The 19,667-nt window shown below is 39.9% G+C and overlaps 1 protein-coding gene across 2 annotated transcripts in view; it reads right to left on the reverse strand.

Annotated features, from left to right (window-relative positions):
* The window catches only part of FAM3C (FAM3 metabolism regulating signaling molecule C), a 56,725-nt gene extending 48,961 nt beyond the window's left edge, over positions 1-7,764 (reverse strand). The window contains exon 1 of one of the 2 annotated variants that reach the window (XM_058297287.2): positions 7,654-7,764. The gene's annotated coding sequence lies outside the window, so the exon portion shown is untranslated. Of the gene's footprint in view, positions 1-7,099; positions 7,304-7,653 lie in introns of those variants that run through there. The other variant, XM_004459224.5, reaches the window with a different exon arrangement.
* Positions 7,765-19,667: the final 11,903 nt, after the last annotated feature.

Below are 19,667 nucleotides of genomic sequence, written 5' to 3' on the forward strand. Positions count from 1 at the left end.
AAAGAGTGGTAGTAAAATAGATAGAAAGCAAATGATCATGCCATACCTGATGTCCATGTGACATTAAGTAAATATCTGTAGACTGTAATTACACAATGGAAATCACTGAAGTGCAAAGAATAAATAAAACTTCTGAACACAATCTTCAAATACAAGTTATTTGTATTCTGAACCACCAATACAAATAACTTGAAAAGGTGCAGGATGAAAAGAATTTGGGACCAAATTAAAGCACATCACACTCTAAAACATACCCAAGTTGCACAAGAAAACAAAGCCATCACTACTATGTTCACTACAAATAAATACCAAGAAAGCTCACCTTATATTAAACTATTTTTTACAAATGTTTTATGTGGTCAAGGTCTGAAGAAACTAGTTCTAATTCTTTTATCTGATAGCCCCAATGTCTTACAACCTTTCAACACAAAAAGAGTTTTGTAGGGTTCCTCAGGAACCTAATACCTTATTTTATTGACTCTAAGGTGCACACTGCTTCCCTTATTTTAACTTGTTTGAAATCAGGATGAAACTTACAAACACACTTTTGTTTCTTAATAATATATAAAACAATGGTGTACTTTAAAAGCTATAGCATCTTAGATCCAATGAAACATCTTATCTAGTTCTTTACAGTTTTAAATACAATGTCACCTCCAGCAGGGAGACCAGAATCACAAATACGTTGATGTGTTTTTTCAGATGCAAATTCCTGAGCCTTACTGCAGAATAAGAATCCCAAGGAGTGGGGATTAAAAGGCTTGCATAGGCGGGGACCGGGAGGGAGTGAGGGTTCAACAGTGAGCCCATAACACTAATGACTATGCTTGGGAGCTGATAAGCCTAAAATAAGAACAAGGCCTAGAGCAGCATTGTGCCTGGGAATTTCCTCCTGTCAGCCTTCATGTTACTCAAATGTGGCCAGTCTCGAAGCCAAACTCAGCATGTAAATGCAATGCCTTCCCCCCAGCGTGGGACATGACACCCGGGGATGAGCCTCCCTGGCAACAAGGGATCACTATCAACTACCAACTGATGATGCAACTGGAAAATGACCTTATACGGAAGGTTCAATGCGGATCAGCAGAATATCCATGTCTACATAAAATAACATGACTTTAAAATGCTGTTTGACCTAAAGTAAGGGGGAAATGGAAAGGAGAAATGAGTTTATATGGCTACGAGTTTCTAAAAAAGAGTCTGGAGGCTGGCAGAAGGATTGCCCTCATGCACAACTGAGCAGAGTCAGAGAGACAGATAAAGCAGATACAACCCCCAGATATTGGTTCCTCTGAGGGCTAAAGAGACCTATGGGAGTTATGGTCATGGCCGATGGGGTTAACTACCAGGGCAGATGGCCCCTCTTTGGAAATGGTGTTTATGTGTGATGAATCTGGACTCAGATGGGATCTCCCTTCATAAGACTTTCATGCTAATGTGCTGGAGGTGCAGTTAATGTTGGGGTTTAAGATATATTTAGGGGATTTGAATCTCTGGACTGACAATGTGATAGCCAGGTCCTGAGCCTCAACAGACTCCAGCACCTACAATCTGATCTATTGGACTTACCACACTCAGCTAAGATGGAGTTGAAGAAGGACAACCACCACACCATGGAGCCTAGAGTGATTACAACTGAAAATGGGAGGATTGCATCCAGCATCCATGTGGAATCTGAGCCTCCTCTTGACATAGAGGTGCAATGGACACAACCAATCCAATGTCCACATAGAAGAGGTGGCACTGGATTGGGAAAAGTGGACATGGTGGACGATGGGTATGGGGATAGGCAGGAAGAGATGAGAGGTGGAGGCGTCTTTGGGACATGGAGCTGCCCTGGATGGTGCTTCAGAGGTAATCACCGGACATTGTAAATCCTCACAGGGCCCACTGGATGGAATGGAGGAGAGTATGGGCCATGATGTGGACCATTGTCTATGAGGTGCAGAGGTGCCCAAAGATGTACTTACCAAATCCAATGGATGTGTCATGATGATGGGAACGAATGTTGTTGGGGGGGGAGAGGGGGGTGGGGGGGTGGGGTTGAATGGGACCTCACATATATATTTTTAATGTAATATTATTACAAAGTCAATAAAAAAAACGCTTGCATATTTAATGAGCTCCCCAGCTGATTCTCATTTATGCTTAGATCTGAGCCTTTAGATCTATACTACACCAATCCTAACACACAGATAAGTTTGCGAGAAAAGTAAGGCAGATCTAGGCCAAAAAAGGCTGAAGATAAAATTCAAATGATAAGAATTTTTATTTTTCTTGAACAATGAATGGAAATCAGCCTGCCTCTGGGCCAGGTCTCTTGAGGGGTTGAGGAGTGGGAGGCCAGGAGTGATAAGACTGGAGACACTAGCCAGGAATGGGACAAAGGGAACTCCTGCTTGCAAGAGGTATATACCAAGAAGAACTGAAGCAGTGACACAAATAGGCAAATGCACACTGATGTTCATAGCAGCCATTATTCACAACGGAAAAAACCCAAGTGTCCACAACTAATGAATGGATAAACAAACTGTGGCATATACACACAATGGAATATTATGCGGCAATAAAAAGAAATGAAGTTGTAAAACATATGACAAGATGGATGAACCTGGAAGACACTATTTGAGGGAAGCAAGCCAGACACCTGATCCCATACTACTACAAAAGGACAAATACTGTATGATTGTGCTATTGTGAATTAAACATATTTTGCAAACTCATGGAGCTAATAATTAGAATATGGGTCACCAGAAATTAGAAGGAGGGTAGAGAATGGAAAGCTGAGGATTAATCTGTGCAGAACTGGTAAAAAGGTTGTTTTTAAATCTTTGGAAATGAATGGAAATGGTGAGAGCATATCATGGTGTTTGTGACCAGCAGAGCTATTACATGGGTATGACAGTGGTTGAAAGGGAAAGTCTAAGGACATGTATATTACTAGAAGAAAAGCTTAAAAATGTAACGTGGGACTGTATAACAGAGGGAAACCTCATGTGAAATACAAATATGGGTAATATTACATATATAATACTGTTTTTACAAATTAAACACAAATTAGAGATGGAAAGCTATGTATGGCAGGGGAAACAAAGATTGAGAGGTGTGAGGTTCTTTTTGTCTTTTTTATTACTATTGGAATAAGGAAAATGCTCTAATAATGATTGAAATGATGAATGAACTATGTGATTATATCAAATACCAATAAGTGTATGTTTTAGATGGATTTATGCTTTATTATTATCAATAAATTGAGTTGTTAAGAACAAAAGTACTATATTTTAAATCACCCAAATGTTTTCTTGCATTTCTTCTTCTGCATCAAGCAGAATTTTGCTTAAGAAGTTATAACCCAGTTGAAGAAAGGAAATGATGGTCAGATTTCTGTAACTGAGGGCACAGACATACCAAAAAAAACCGAACACACCTAAAAAGTGGTATTTAGTTCTGCCTGTTCCTTCAGAGTTCTATAATAATGTGTTTAAACATTGGTAATCTAAACGACCTTTCTCTACACTGTCCAGAGAAAGAGAGGAGAGAAAGAAATAGATATTTATTATTGGGGAAAATGGGAAAAAATAAAACAAAAGATTTTAGCAATTAGAAGTTGAACGTAAGGAAGAGTCCACTTCATATTCTGCAAAAGAGAACAGAGAAGCACAAATTTAGTCTAACTCATTATCTTCATAACAGTTTTACAATATATAAAATAAAAAGCTACAGGTTCCAGTTTTGAATAAATGTACAGAATACCCCATATCCACTCCACTTATACTGTCTTTAACCAGTCTGCAAACTTGAAGTGTACCAGGGCAAATATAATCTTGTCAGTCAAACCAATGTGAAGAAAGAGAGGTACAGCGTGTTTCCACCTGCCCTAGGTTTCTGGAATGAACGTAATAGTATCACACCTTTCTACAAAAACAAAAAACAAAAACAAAACCCTGAATCCAAGTTAGTAGCCATTTCCAAATAACAGGTAGTTAGAAACTTCGAGAGTTAAATTTTGAAATGTAAAAAATTCATTTCTACTGACCATAGATCCTTCAAAAGTCATTTTTAATGACCACTTACTGCAGGTAATTAATGGTATTATTAGCTAGCTTAGTACACCTGATATGTACCACCTTAACAAGCCTTGTAGAACATACCACCATAATTGAACCAAAGCATTACTAGAGAGGTCCATATAACTTTCTCTCACTAGCACATGAAAAATCACCAGAGTGTATTAAGGGATGAATGAATACAAAAGAGGTATTCATAATAGCCAAAAAGTGGAAAAAAACCAAACATCTGTCAAATGAAGAATGGATAAACATACAGTGGCATACTATTCAACCAGAAATAGGAATGAAGTACTGATACATGCTACAAAGTGGACAAAACTAAAAAACATGATGCTAAGTGAAAAAAAAGCCAGACATAAAAGATCATATATTGTGTGATCCAATTTATATGAAATATCCAGAATTAGTAAATCTATCGAGACAGCAGATTAGTGGTTGTCAAGGGTTCAGGAAAGCAGAACAGGGAGTAACTGTTTAATGGATATGGGGCTGCCTTTTAGGTTACAAAAATGTTGTGGAACTGGACAGAGGTGATGGTTACACAACATTGTGACTGCACTAAATGCCAATGAATTGTATACTTTAAAAGGGTTAATTTGATACTAGATGAATATTGGCTTTGGAGGGAAAAAAGGAAATTGAATGAAAAAGCTCACCAGAGCAAACCAGAAAAATCAACAATGGCAGATGATGAAATTAACTATATTATTAAAAAGGACATATAAGTAATATAAGAATAACGGAGCAAGCCAATGAAGAGAATTAAAGAATACTGATGGGGTAAACACTGGAGACTGGGAGGTATGGCTACAATTTCCTCCTTTGAGAAAAAGTCAATAGATGATAATCCAGGCACTGCATGAAATCACAAAGTCTTTTGAAGTTTGAAGATCTTGGGAATGAGAATAAGAAAATAAGGCACTGTGTGATAGTAAGTAATTTAATTTAAGGAATGGTAAATGCAGAACTACTGCTTAAAACCCAAATTATCTGACCTCAGGCCAGGAATCTTTCTGGATTAAGTTCGAAACAAATTGTGGCTATTGTATTAAGCTCTGAGAATTTTTTATGAGACCCAAGACCTCTTTTGCTTTTTATATCTTTCAGTTTTAAGAAATATTTTAAAAATGAAAAAAAAAAAAAAGACTCACTACCTTAGAGAAAGTGAGTAACTTTGTGAGGGCTCACGCTGTCTAATTTACAGTATCTAAAATACCTATGATTACCAGGACATGGCAGACACCCTAATTTGTTTTGTTTCATAATCTAGCATTCTATCTTTTCATGAATAAGTTTTTTTAAGAAGATAATTTAAAACCTAAAATATGTGATAGAAAATATGATATCCTTATGAATTCCCACAAGGAACACTCCTTTTTGCCATTTATCTGTGTCCTAGCCCTTTGGCCCTCTCTCCAATTACTTTTTCCTTTTAAATGCAGCTTCATAAATTATGAAAAAATTAATTAGGTACCAATGCCCAAGGAATTACAACTTTCTAATTGTAATAAATCATCCACTAAGTATATTTTAAAAGTCACTTTAACCCAGTGGCTCTTAATCTTATTCTGACTTCCTTTTGAAAAGGAAGTTCCTACAATAGAAATTTTCAGGGAACCTGGCCGTGTCCTTTTCAAAAGCCTCATTGATTATTCTGAGGTCCCCAGGTTGAGAATCCCTGGGTCAATATTTTTAAAAGTCTAACTACTAAGAAATGCTAGTATTCAATGAACTGAGAAAATATTACACAGAATCTGTGAAACAAAGCTTCTCACACCTGTAGAAAACTGAAAGTATTTTGTCAGTCAGAGAACTAGGCAGCCCCTGGAAGAGGTAGTTAAAGTGATGGAAACTGGATGCTGATTTTGTCAACTTCTTACTGAATGGCACTAGGTGAGTTGTTAACTTTTATTTTCTAAGTATAACTGAAACCTCTTTGTATTCCACTAATGAACTAGATGAATAACAGTAATGGTTCCAAAAACTTGGAAAATGTTACTGTATACCACTAGTCCGGCAAGATGATCAAGGATCCAAAGGGTCTGAGATCTGCTGTCAGCACCAACATTTACTTAACCTCTCTGAGCTTCATATTTTCAACTGTAAAATTGGAAAGAGAAATTGGGTTGCTGTGACAATTAAATAAAATGTGTATATGAAAGCACTGAGCACAGAGACTACATAGTAGGCAAGAGAATATTATCTAGTGTTACTGTATCTTTATGCAGGCACTTTAAGTTCCCAGACCTCGGATCCATGTATTTTGACGAAATAAAAGGAAATGAAGAAAAAGTTCTGTCAATTAAATAGCAGATCTCTAAAAATAATTATACTTCATTTTTAAAATGTAGAGGGTGAGGAAAACGCTAATTTTAAAAAAATCACAGCTGCAATCTCAATTTTAAATCATCAATTCATTATTCATAATATTGGATCTAGGGGTACTAGCAATCTTCCAAACATGATACAGAACTGAGACGGGAGTAGCCAACAAATGAAGGAAAAAAAGGAACAGCACATCATCAATGGCTCCGAACACCGAATGGACTGCATAGGTTTTTAAAATAACATGTAGTTTGGGAAATACTAAAATTTAAGTGAGCCAAGACGACACTCCAGAGTTCATATGCAACACCCAACTCCATCCCGTCCCCCGAGAACACTCCGTAGCTCACATTTCAGACCTCGAGCTGGGGCCATCACGTTAGGCGCGCGCTCCAGGTGCGAGCCCCCGGCAGGAGCGGAGACGCAGCGCCAGGTGCAGGCGTCGCGGCGCCCGCCGCGGAGCCTCGAGGACGCCGGCCAGGGGTGCCTGTGCCCGGGCGACGGCCCGGACCCCCAGCCCATCGCGCCCAAGTGCTCCAGTCCTGCTCGTGCCCTCTCCCGAGCGGAATGCGCCACGGAGACCAGGGTGTGCCCCGGGGCCCGCCCCCGACCGCGGACCGCGGGGGTGCGCCCGGGTGGAAAGACGGGTGTCCCGCTCCCTCGCCCGCCCCGGCGGCGTCCCCGTCCGCCTCCCGCAGTCTCACCGGCCTCCCGCCCGCCTCTCCGGTCGCCCAGCGGTCAGTCCTGCGGGAGGACCACGGGACCAGCCACTGCCGCCTCCCGCTCGCTCCTCCGCTCCCTCCTCCGCCGCCGCCTCCGCTTCCTCCCGGGCTCCTCCGGCTTCCCCTCACCCCCGCGAGTGGCCTGGAGGAAGCCAGCTCGCCGCGGGGCCTCCTCCCCGACTCCCCGCGGCGACCAATGGGTCCCTGCCACCGGGAAGCCGCTCCCGCCCCCTGGCGGTGGAGGACCGATCCCGCGCCCAGGAAGGCCGGAGGACAGGACCAGAGACCGAGGGCGAGGGCTGCAGCCCCGCCTCCGCCCACCCACCCATCTCCCGACGCTGCGCAATCTGAACTTGCCACGTGGGAGCCGCCGCTGCCTGCGCCTAAGGCGCACCTCCGCGGATGGGAAAAAGTGTCACAACCCCCCCGCCCCCCCGCCGGCCGCCCGTAAACACATTTTTATAATCCCAACTTTAAACGCAGGAATTTTTAAATGACCGGCCATATCCCAGGGATCCACGTAGCTCCGTAGTTACCGTAGGTCTGGTCAACCAGTTAGGAAACAGGGAAATGGCCCGATCAACCTAGGACTTCAGGTAATTTACTCTTGACTTCTTAAGAGCTGTGTAACCGCTCAAGAAAATCTTTTGGGGAGGGGCCCTAGACGTTACGTAACCTTATACGCGAGACGCAAGGGAAAAAAATAGTGGTTGTATGGTCCCACTAATATGAAACAAACAGGATGAGTAAACTCAAGGAGGTAAACTCTAGGTTTAGGTTACTAGGAAATAGAATGTGGGTTGAAAATGGGAGCTGATGCTCAATGTATGTAGAATTTTTAATATAGTTTATTGTAAAAGTGGAAATGACTGGAGTTGATGGTAACACATTATAGCGAATATAACTAACACGTCTGATTTATAAATGTGTGACTGAAAGAGGTAGTCTGGAAGTAGATATCAATTGAAAGGAAACTAGAGAAAAATCTAGAGTATGTAAAACAGTGATTTTAGTGGTGGTTGAAGATTGAGGTTAATAGTGTAAGAATGTTCTAATACAAAGTGTTATGAATATGGTGATAACATGGGGAAAATTACAACTATGTAACTAATGGACCATAGTTAGCAGTAATATTGTAACTTTTTGCAGCCATGGTAAAAAAGATACACTGTACATTGATTTTAAAATTCAACTGTAGGAGGTTATAAGGGGACGTGGGATTTTTCCTTTTGGAGTAATGAAAGCATTCTAAAACTGAGTGAGGTGATGATAGAACAACTCTCTGATGGATAATGAGAGCCACTTATAGTACGTTTTGAATGGGTTGTACAAAACATGGGGCTGTATAATACAGGGAATCCAGGGGTGGAAGATGGCCTATGGTTAATAGAATATGCGAATGTTCTCCCATGAGTGATAACAAGTGTATAGTACTAATACAGGGTGTTAATAATCAGGTGAGTTGGAGGAATAATACAGCACATGTAAAATATGGACTATAGTTACTAATATTTTGAAGATACGCTTTCATAGTTTGTAACAAAAATGTCACAACAATGCAAAGTGTTGTGCTGGGGTGATGTATGGGAGCCCTGTATGTTTGTTTTGTAAGTTCACAACTTTTACTATACATTTATTATGAATGTTCATGTATAAATGATATACTTCAATAAAATCTTATTTAAAAAATAGTGCTTCTAGTTTTGTACATCATTTTGTTGGTTTCAACTTAGCAGTTAAAATGTTTTTCTCCACTGTTAAGACATTTTTCCCACTATCATGTGGATATCTACAGAAGACCTGTGAGAACAAAATTTATTTCATAATTCAGACCCATACCCAAGATCCTAGTTTATAACTATTACAAGTTAGAATATTGGGACACTCCATGGTTGTAGAAATTAAATGCATTAAGAAATAATAAGGTTTGACCACAATAGGTATTCTGCTAAATCTTAGCTTTCCTCCAGCAATATAAAACACAAAACATAAATAGTAACTACAAATTTTGGAGTTTGTGATACACGGCAGGGGGAAGAAGCAAGAAACACATTGTGAGTATCTTCTAATGTGCCAAACACCCTTCTGGACCTTTGTGTATATGTTCTCATTTAATTCTCACAACTCAATTGAGGTAAATATGATTTGTGCATTACTTTAACAAATCCCAAAACCAAGAAACTGAGTTTAAATAACTTACTTGAAAATACAATGTAGGAAAATTGAAATTCCAGCCTAACTCTCTCTAGTACCAAACAAGAAGGCACTTGTTTATTATCATACCCCAAATACAATACTTACTGTACATTCCATATTTAGTCCACCATGTCCAAATGAAAGAATTTATGAAGCCTCCTAAATAGGAAATTCAGACCATAGTTGCAAAAGAGGTTTTTACTCCACTGACCTGTACACAATGGCCTATATGGACATTACACATGCCTTATTCTTACAGCACCACTCCTGAAACAAGTGCATTTGTGCAATTCCTGGGCAGAAAGTGTGTTTAATATCCTATTCTCCACTGACCGTGATATGTTGCTTAGAACCCTTTCATGAGTAACAAAATTAATATAAAGGATCACAGTAGCATACTGTTATTGATTCACTGACAAGGACAAAAACATCAGAGTTTACAGCACAACTTGCCTAAGTATTGTGTCTTGACTCTTTGTGATAGTATTACCTGTGGATGAGTTTCTGTATGTATAGTGCTGGGTTGCAATTTCTTGATATGGGTTACAGTAAAAAAAGAAGTTGGTAAGTCACTTGTTCCACCTGTGAAAGAATAAAGATAATAATCATGCTTTTTTTTTTTTTTTTAACTAGGCAAGCAATGGAGGAAGCAGGAGAAGTAATCAGGATTAATGGATAAGATTAATAAGACTACAAAGAACTTGGCAGCTTCAGGAGGTTAAATCCAAATAGGTGTTGCTATGTTACATAATAATAGCTAATGAGAATTTATATTTTTAAAGCTAATGTTTATTCTATACTTACTGTGTGCCAGGCACTTTTCCAAGCTTTTTACATATATTGACTCATTTAATCCTTAAAATAATCCTATAAACACAGAGGAGAACAGTGAGGAACTGAAAGGTTTACTTGAGGTCCTATTGTCAGTACCTGACAGGGCCAAGATTAAACCCACATGACCAACTGCAAAGCCTTCTTTTACATATTTGAACATAATATTCACTCCATCCTGAGTGCTGGGTTTTATATAAAACTACATACTATAATAGCTCCCATGTAAAAATTACATTATATAGTTAAACATAAAATGTATGAATAGCCTCAGATTTTATTGGATCCACTCTCAACCAGACTACTCCATTTGGCATCATTTTTCTGCATGTGGAGTTGCAGATAGTTTTCAAATATGGCCCCCAACAATTCCTCTCAGTCCTGTAAATTCATGCATCTCCTCTCCTTCCTCTTGAATGTAGGGTGGCCCCAGGCATGCTTTGTCCTAGAATGCTGTGGCAGTGTTGCTGTGTGACCCTGAATTTGACCTTAAAGAGGTCTTACAGCTTCCATTTCACTGTCGTGGGATCCTGTCACCATGTAAAGAAGCTCAGACTAGGCTCCTGAAGGATGAGAAACAATATGGAGGAGGCCAAGCTAGCCCCAAATGCTTCAGGCCATCAGGCATGTTCTGGTCCCAGCTAAACTCGAGTGCACCACGTGACTGATCCCAGACCACATGCAGCAGGAGGACCGCCCAGCTATGATGAGCCAACCCACAGATTCATGGGAAAAAAATTGCTAAATGTGTGGCAGTTTGTTGCATAGCAATAAATAACAGAACATGGAGGAAAAGGTTTGTTAGCCAAAAAGCAAAACAAGCTAACCAGCTCTAGGCATAGGATTAATTCAAAACATTAAATTGCATTTATACTGGATTATAAACTCACCTGTTAAGAGATGACCAAAAACTCTCCTGGCATTTAAATAATAGCAGAAAATAGGAGGTAGGGTAATTAAAACAAAGTAAAAGGAGCAATTATGATATCTATGCTTGATAAAACACTACTCCTAGATGTGGTTTTTAGAATTTTCACTAAAAAAATGTACATTTGGAATTCTCAAACATCATCGAACATGTTGGTATAAACCATGAGACATTAGTGTTGCTTCTCTTGTCTCACCAAGCCCTTTCCTGCTCTCCGGGCCAGGAATCACTTCAGCCAAGTTGAAACCTAGATGTCCATTTAGACTCCAAATTTCCAGACATTTTCACAGCTTGGTTAGCAGGTTGGAACTCTGCCAAATGTCTCGCCCAAAATTCTACTCCTTTTCTCTCATGCTCTGTTTTTGCAAGGGGTATGCTCAATATCCAAGTCCATTTCCCCATGCTCATCCCCGTTCCTATTCTCCTTGATGCTGGAATCCTATCAGTTATCCTACTTTGCCCAAGTTGTTGCAGAAGGCATTATGGATCATCAAGAAAAAATCTCATGATAACTCAGCTGAGTACCTGAACCCAAACTCAGTTATGCTATAAAGACTTTGTACTGAGTGTCCCTTGAATAACCATGTAACAATTACTGTAATTTAAATAGCAAATTCGGCAAGAAAATACTTTGTAGCAAGGGTACATCAGTGGGTTATAATGCTAATAGTTATGGCAAAAGATTAGGTCATTGGAAGAGAAATCATCATTGCTGACATCCCAACATTAGCTTTTGATGTAGGGATCCTCAGTTCAGAGGCCATCCTTCCCATTTTTTGACATGTTCTTCTTTAGCTCAGCTAAAAATATGACCTGCTTAGTTTGTTAGTAATTAAATTTTTTAATTTCTAGGCTCTTCTAAGGGCAAAAATAGTCAAGTCAAAGAGGGTAGAGGGCCTACAGATTTCATGGCAATGTATATGATACATTAACAATAGCATGTACAAAATAAATACTTTAATTTACTCTGAAACATAGATAAATTACAATGAAGTCATATTATAACAAATGTATTTTTGCATAAAATGAACACATTTTTAATCTATTATAACTTTTCTAGCAATATACAGGACACTATAAAAATTTGGATAAATGATACCTATTTTTTTCTACTCCCTAGAGGATTCTGATTTGGATTAGTTAGTGCTTTTTTTATTCCAAGATTTATTTATTTATTTCATCCCCCTCCCTCCATTGCCTGCTCTCTGTGTCCATTTGCTGTGTGTTCTTCTGTGTCTGCTTGTATTCTCATTAGGGAGTTCCAGGAACAGACCCTACAACCTTCCAGAGTGGGAGAGACGCAATCATTTTCTGGCACCACCTCAGCTCTGTTCTGTCTCTTATTCTCTCTCCTCTGTGTCTCTTTTTGTTGCATGCATCATCTTGCTGTGCCAGCTCTCCGTGTGGGTCAGCTCTCCTGCATGGGGCAGCACTCCTGCGTGTGGCAGCACTCCACATGGGCCAACTTGCCACACGGGCCAGCTTGCCTTCACCAGGAGGCCCTGGGCTTTGAACCCCAGACCTTCTATATGGTAGATGGGAGCCCAATTGCTTGAGCTACATCTGCTTCCAGATTAGATCTTTTAGTAGGTTTTTCTTTGTGGGGAAATTTGCCATTTTTGTTAGTTTAAATTATTAAGTGATATACTGCATAAGGTAAACAACATTTTAAAAATGTATTGAAACCTTGACTACAAAATAAGTTCCCTTTCCCTGAAATTATATACAAATGTGTATCATAAACAATTAAGATTACTCTAGCTTCCTCAGAACAGTTTATAATTGTTTTATAAAATATTACCTACCAGAAAAATTTCTCGTTCAGTACCATAGTCTTTAAAAAATACCTTTTAGAAGTCTTAAATGCAATATGATATGTTTATAATGCCAATCAAAGATACAGAAATCATGGATTAGCCTGAACACGGTTACACAGACACACATATGTGCACTCGCACATGCTTTGCATGTGCATAATATTCACATAGTCTATAAGATATCTCAAAATTTTTGTTTATCAGAGCTTGGGAGAAAATGCTTTATGTTACCCACTGCCACAGAGCAAATGGGAAAATGTGACCACACCCCTTAAGAGCAAAGAATTCATAGAATATGTATAATTCTAATAAACATAATGAATAAGACTCATTTTGCCATCTAAAATCACTTCTTTCCAAACTCCACTTAAAAAGAAAGCCTACCAGAAAGCCGTTTGTCAAGGATTAAAGGAACTAATATTGAACGTTTGTGTTTTTCTAAAACATAATTAGGTTGTAACTTCAGATATTGATTAAACACTGAGGCCACAAACCTTTAGTCTAAGCAAAAAAAAAGAAAAAGAAAAAGAAAAGGAAAAAAGGAAAAAGACTATCCCTGTGGTTGTATTCTTAAACATTAAGATCTCTAGTTATATTAAATTGAAATGAATTTTTGTTTGAAAGGCAAAAGGTAGGAATATTGGTAACAATATATCATTCAATTGTTAGCATCACATTAAGAGCTGTTCCCCAGTGAGTTTCCTAGTCACTAAAGATAGTTTAGCAACTCCAGGAGACTGAAACCCATGTGGTCGCAACATGTCTAAGAAATATACAAATAGCAAAACAAACAGATAAAACCAAACCTACCAAATGCTTGTTTCCATCTTCCAGTATTCTTTTCATGTAGTATAATATATGTAGTTAAAATTCGTTGGGACTTTTCCTAATATTATTTACTTCAATATCACCTTCCTCAAGGAATTAGATGGAAGCATTAGAATCTCTGACAATGTCCTGACTTTCAAATCTTGCACTGGCAGTATTTCATATGCAAGAATTCTTTTCCATGGGAGGAAGAGTTGGCCCAATGGATAGGGCGTCCCCCTACCACATGGGAGGTCCAAGGTTCAAACCCAGGGCCTCCTGACCCGTGTGATGAGCTGGGCCCCACAGTGCTGATGCGTGCAAGGAGTTCTGTGCTACGCAGGGGTGTCCCCCACATAGGGGAACCCCACGTGCAAGGAGTGCGCCCTGTAAGGAGAGCCGCCCAGCACGAAAAAAGTGCAGTCTGCCCAGGAATGACACCACGCACATGGAGAGCTGATGCAGCAAGATGACACAACAAAACGCGACATAGATTCTAGGTGCTGCTGACAAGAATACAAGCAAACACAGAAAAACACACAGCAAATGGACACAGAGAGCAGACAACTGGGGTGGGAAGGGCGGGGAAGGGGAGAGAAATAAATAAAAAATAAATCTTTAAAAAAAAAAAGAAGAATTCCTTTCCTTGAGATACCTAGGACCTAGAAACAGGAACTGGGATTAGCTATCCATTTGTTTCCTTAGCTGCATTTTCGGTTTTAGGTTAATTTCTAGTACAGCCTCTTCACTCCTCTCCAAAAAAGTTACCATGTCTTAGCTATTCAGTACTGGTATCCTGATTAAATATGAAAGGTTATTTATGAATCCCTAAACTGTTCATTTTTTTTTTTTTTTTTGCACTTTCATTTTGAAATGCTCCTGTATTAATGCGTTAGCCTCGCTGAGGCTTGATACATATTTTAAAATGTACATGTATCTACCCAGAGAATGTCTGCTTAAATATAGCATCTGGTATTTCACAGAATCCTCTCCAATAGTCAAATTTTCCATCTCTATTCATGAAGCAAAGCCAGGGAAAGTGCTGACTTTACTTTGAAAAACCACGAGTGGGAAATTTAACCTACAGATGCAATAGATTCCAAAATAATCTTAACTGTCCTAAATTCTCCTTTTCTTCCACACTTCCAGACCACCATTGCTGTCCCCATCCTTGTCAGGGAGAGGGGTGGATTTGGAGTCAGACAAGTGAATTTAGATTCTGGCTGAGTCTGTTATTACTTGCTACAAAGTGCCCTCAGGCAAGTTGCTTAGTCTCTCCAAGCCAGTTTCCACTCTGTAAATGGAAACAATAACAATTCCTCCGAAGTTTTATTTTTTTGTTTTTTAGGGCTTGAGATTGTTTTGTAATTTTTTGGATTTGGAGATGAAACATATTTGCCATATCAAATATGTCTCAGAATTCTTAAGTGCCCTTACCCACTTTTCCCTGATTTACATGCAAAATTTGGTGGGCTTCTTGTTGTCCTGGGTCTCAATGAAGGTCTTACTTAGTTGTACCAAAGATCCAGTCTGGACTCCTTTTTGCAGAGCTTTGCTCTTCATCTCATCTCCAGGCTCTTCACAAACAACATGCACTGATTCCTGCGGGTTGGCTCCTCCCACTTTTCACCCCTCTTACCTCCACTTACTCTTGCCATCTCTCCATTGCCAGTAGCATGTAGACCTACTGTGTGCTCATGCTCATAACTTGTCCATTTACTTCTTCCAGGAAGCCAGAAGTTATACTGCCTATCACTACTGTCTGTACCTGTATCTTAACATCCCAAGCTACCTAACTCTCCCAAATCTTTAATTTGTGTGGTCGTTCGAAGCTGTATGGACCCCAGAAAATCCATTGCTGTGGATGTAAACCTGTTGTAAGTAGTACCCTTTGATTAGGTTACTTCAGTTGAGAATGAAATAGCCACAGAAGTGGGAGGCTGAAAGCAACAAAACCTGAAAGAGAAGAGAGAGACCAGCAGACACTGGCATGAACTTTGCTGTATGACAGAGGAGTCCAGGATCACCAGCAGCCAGTCTTTGGGAAGAAAGCTTCACTTTGATGATGGCTTGATTTGGACTTTCTCATGGCCTTGAAACTGTATCCTTACAAACTAATAATTCCCACTGTAAAAGCCAATCCATTTTATGGTATCTGCATTTCAGCAGCTTTATCAAATTAAAACAACTCAATATCAAATCCTCTCACAGTTCCTTAAGTGGCACAGAACTTTAACTTATTTCAACTTATTCCTTGTGTGATCACTATTATTTCACTTCCTCAATTCCACACCCTCCCCCCACTTCGTTCTCTTCTATTCAGTCAATTTCATATCACTCTCATACATGGTAGGTTATTTAGCCCAAAGGGCTTAACCTATAATTCCATTGTGGGGTGTCTCATTTTGTATCTCAGTGTATTTCCTGAGGCAGGGGTTGAATACTACCAGTATCAAAATAGTGTCTAATAAATTAACTAGCTGTGTATAAGGACACTGAGGCATATATGACCCCTGAAATATTTTAGTAAGTTTCACTTTGAAGAGAATACACACACACCCCCACCCCTGCCCTGGCAACCACTAATTCTGTTACCCAATTTTTATAATTCTATCATTTCTAGAATATTATATAAATGGAATCAGTCACACAGTAACTTTTTGGGGTTGGCTTTTTCCATTAAGCATAAATCCCTTGAGATTTCATCCAAATTGTTATCCTCAAGGATTAGGTGGGGGAGGGGAGAAGTGGGCATAATTATAAAAGGGCAACATGAGGGATCTAATGGAGAAGGAACTGTTCTCTCTCTTGCCTGTGGTGCCCAATACACAAACCCACACAGGTGATCCAATTATATACACTAAATGCACACACATGATAACAATTAAACTGGAGCAATCTGAAGGGGATTGCATCTATGTCAGTATTCTGGTTGTGACATTGCACTATAGTTTTCAAGATTTCATTCATGATCTTTCATATGAGGAAACTGGGTACTCTCTTAGTTCTTACGACTGCATGTAAATCTAATGATATCAAAATAAAAAGTTTAATTAAAAAAAGAAGGCACACTACAGGGAGTTATGACTATTAGCTTAACAAAGCGTTCTTGAAAAATTGTGTAATTTGAATGTCAGTATTTGACAGAGCTTGAAGGACTTGATAATTGACATCTTGAAGAATTCAAATAGTACATATTATGCAAGGGCCCTGAGGCAATTTCTCTTTAGCTTCTTAGACAAAAACAGCTCTAGTTTTCACACAGAAGTGACTGAGACTGATTCTCCATACAGCCTAGGGAATGACGAGTGTACTTGTTTCTCAGGGCTGCCTTAACAAATTACCACAAATTCACTGGCTTATAACAACAGGAATGTATTCTCTTGCAGTTTTAGAGACTAGATGTCTGTGATCATTACGTCGGAAGGGCCATGATGCCTCTGAAGGCTCTGAGAATCCTTTACCTCTTCCAACTTTTGGTGACTCTAAGGTTTCTTGGCTTGTGGCCATCTTCACAAGATCTCTTCTTCTCTCTGTGTTTTCTCCTTTTCTGTCTGTATAAGGACACTAGTCTGTTATTGGATTTAGGGCCCCCTGGAAAATACAAGATAATCTCATATGGAGATCCCTATCTTAACTACATCTGCAAAGATTCTTTTTACAAATAAGGTCACATTCTCAGGTTCTGGGGTTTAGGACATGGATATATCCTTTAGGGGGACCACCATTCAACACACTGCAATGAGAAATAATGAGTTCTTCAAGTCATTTATTCAGGAAATATTCTTGTTCTCTTAATAGGAACATAACACCATCCTAGGAAAGATGGCCCATGTACCACGGCACCTGAATATAGTAGCTTGAAGTTATATTGTGGGGATGACAGGAGAAGCAAGAAATGCACAAATAGTGAGGGCAGTGGCCAAGTGTGGGAGATGAGAGCAGGCTGGTCCCGTTGTAAACTGATTTTAGGTAGATTTTTCGTGAAGTCTTTATGAAGAGAAAATAGTTCCAAATGGGCCGTGAAAGATGGTGGATTTTATTTCAGGCTTGATAAATGCTAAGGCAAAGGAATAGGAATGACCACTGTGCCCAAATGCAAGTGTGCAAGAAATAAAGCTGGCCAGGACAATGGATGCTATTGAGGTATATGAGTGGAAAATTCACACTGGGACTAAGTCCCAGGGGACCACTAATGCAACAAAGGAAGCTTAAGATAAGGGAGTGTCCTGGACGGTTTCTTAACAGGGGTGGCACTAAGTACTTTTATCTTGCACGGCGGGGGAAGGACCCAAAGGAAGCCATCAACTAAGAAGCTTGGGCAAAGAGCAGAGAGAAGAGATAAAGCTCTGAGCTTATCTGGCAACAGTGGGAATGGAAAGAACTGAAGGGTGTGAGAGATAGCAGGGCAGGCCTGGTGGTTGCAAAACCAGCACAGCTGCACCTGAGAACTCACCCTTACTCAGAAACATCCCGCAGCTTACTTTTAAAGTTCCATGGCCATAGGCTTGAAATTCCTAATAATTTCATCCTTCAAACGTGTGTTATGTAAGTGAGACATAGAAAGTGAATCATGCATCCCAGCCATGGAGCCACACCTCATACATAGGCCAACCTCCCGCTGCCTCCAAACTATTCAGGAAATCTCTCTGCTGCCAGTTCCACCATTCTCTAGCACCCTGGACTGGACCTGATTTCCTCGGCCCTACCTCAGCCAAGTGACTTTTGTTGCCTTCTGCCCCAATTAGAGGCCAGTGTGCAGACACTGAGGAGGAGCTAGGCAGGACCTAGCGGCTCCATGGGTGGTCAGTGGGCAATTCGGGTACTAAGCACATCATAGTGTGGAAGCTGCAATGCCTTGTGGGTCACCACCTGCCTTTCATTGGGCCTGAGATTTTCCCCAGTCCTGGCAAGAAGCTTGGAGGGTAGATCCAGCAGCTGTGTGTGTGTGTGGGGGGGTGCGGATCGGGAGCCCATCGTCATTGGGCAAGGCCTATGAGAGTGTCTACAGTGGCACTTTGAGTGTCCCTGTACCCGAGAGAGAGGCATTAAATAGCAAGTAAAAAAAGATGACAGAGAAGAAAGAGAACATGAAACCACTGCTTAGTATTGTTCACGGAACTGTTTTCTGCTTTTTTGAACAAGGGTCTTGCGTTTTCATTTTGCACTAAGCTCCACAAAGTATGTAGTCCCTGTGGGAAGTGCCACAGGGGAAGAATACACAGGCTTGTTATTGAATGGCTGTGAAAACTGCAGAGGCAAAATTTATCAGGATTATGACCCTAGATGGCAGAGAAAGTGAAGGCAGGAATGCCAGGAATGGCAAGTCCAAAAAGGGACCTAATCTCCCAGGTAGATGACCAGTCATTTTACGTGAGTTAAATGGCAAAATTGTGTGTACATTAAATTGCCAGGAGTGACATTCCCATCTCTGCTTGTCAAGTGTACCCCAATACTCTTAAAAATTTTTATTTTCAAGCTGTGGAGCTGCTACTTCAACTCTAGGTAGTCAGTCCTCTTTCCACTAAACATTCTACTGTATCCACTCCCCAAATGCTACTCTTTTCATGAAGACCATAGAAGCTGATCTATCTTAGAAGGATCAAGTGGAGAGGTCTCAAGAACGCAGGACTAGTTTAAGAGACTGTTGTGATGTTTGTTTTTTTACTGTGAAGTACTTCAGTCTTGGCATTGTGATAATACTTTTTTTTTTTTGAGTTTGCGTTAAACTCTAGTAGTCAGTAGCCCTAATCAAAATTACATTTGTGCAGTTGTCAGTTCATATTTAAGAAAGGCTGCCTCCCAGAAGCAGGTACTACAAGTACTTTGGATATCTTTATCTTCCATTAACACCAAAGAATTGTCTGCTAATCAGTATAACAAAGGTTAGAAATGACTCATTGGTGAAATTACTGTTCTTTTGATATATGTATTAGAAAAAATATTTTAGAACACTCCCTGCCATTGCATG

This window comes from Dasypus novemcinctus, chromosome 5, assembly GCF_030445035.2.
Source record: "Dasypus novemcinctus isolate mDasNov1 chromosome 5, mDasNov1.1.hap2, whole genome shotgun sequence".
Lineage (NCBI taxonomy): Eukaryota > Metazoa > Chordata > Mammalia > Cingulata > Dasypodidae > Dasypus > Dasypus novemcinctus.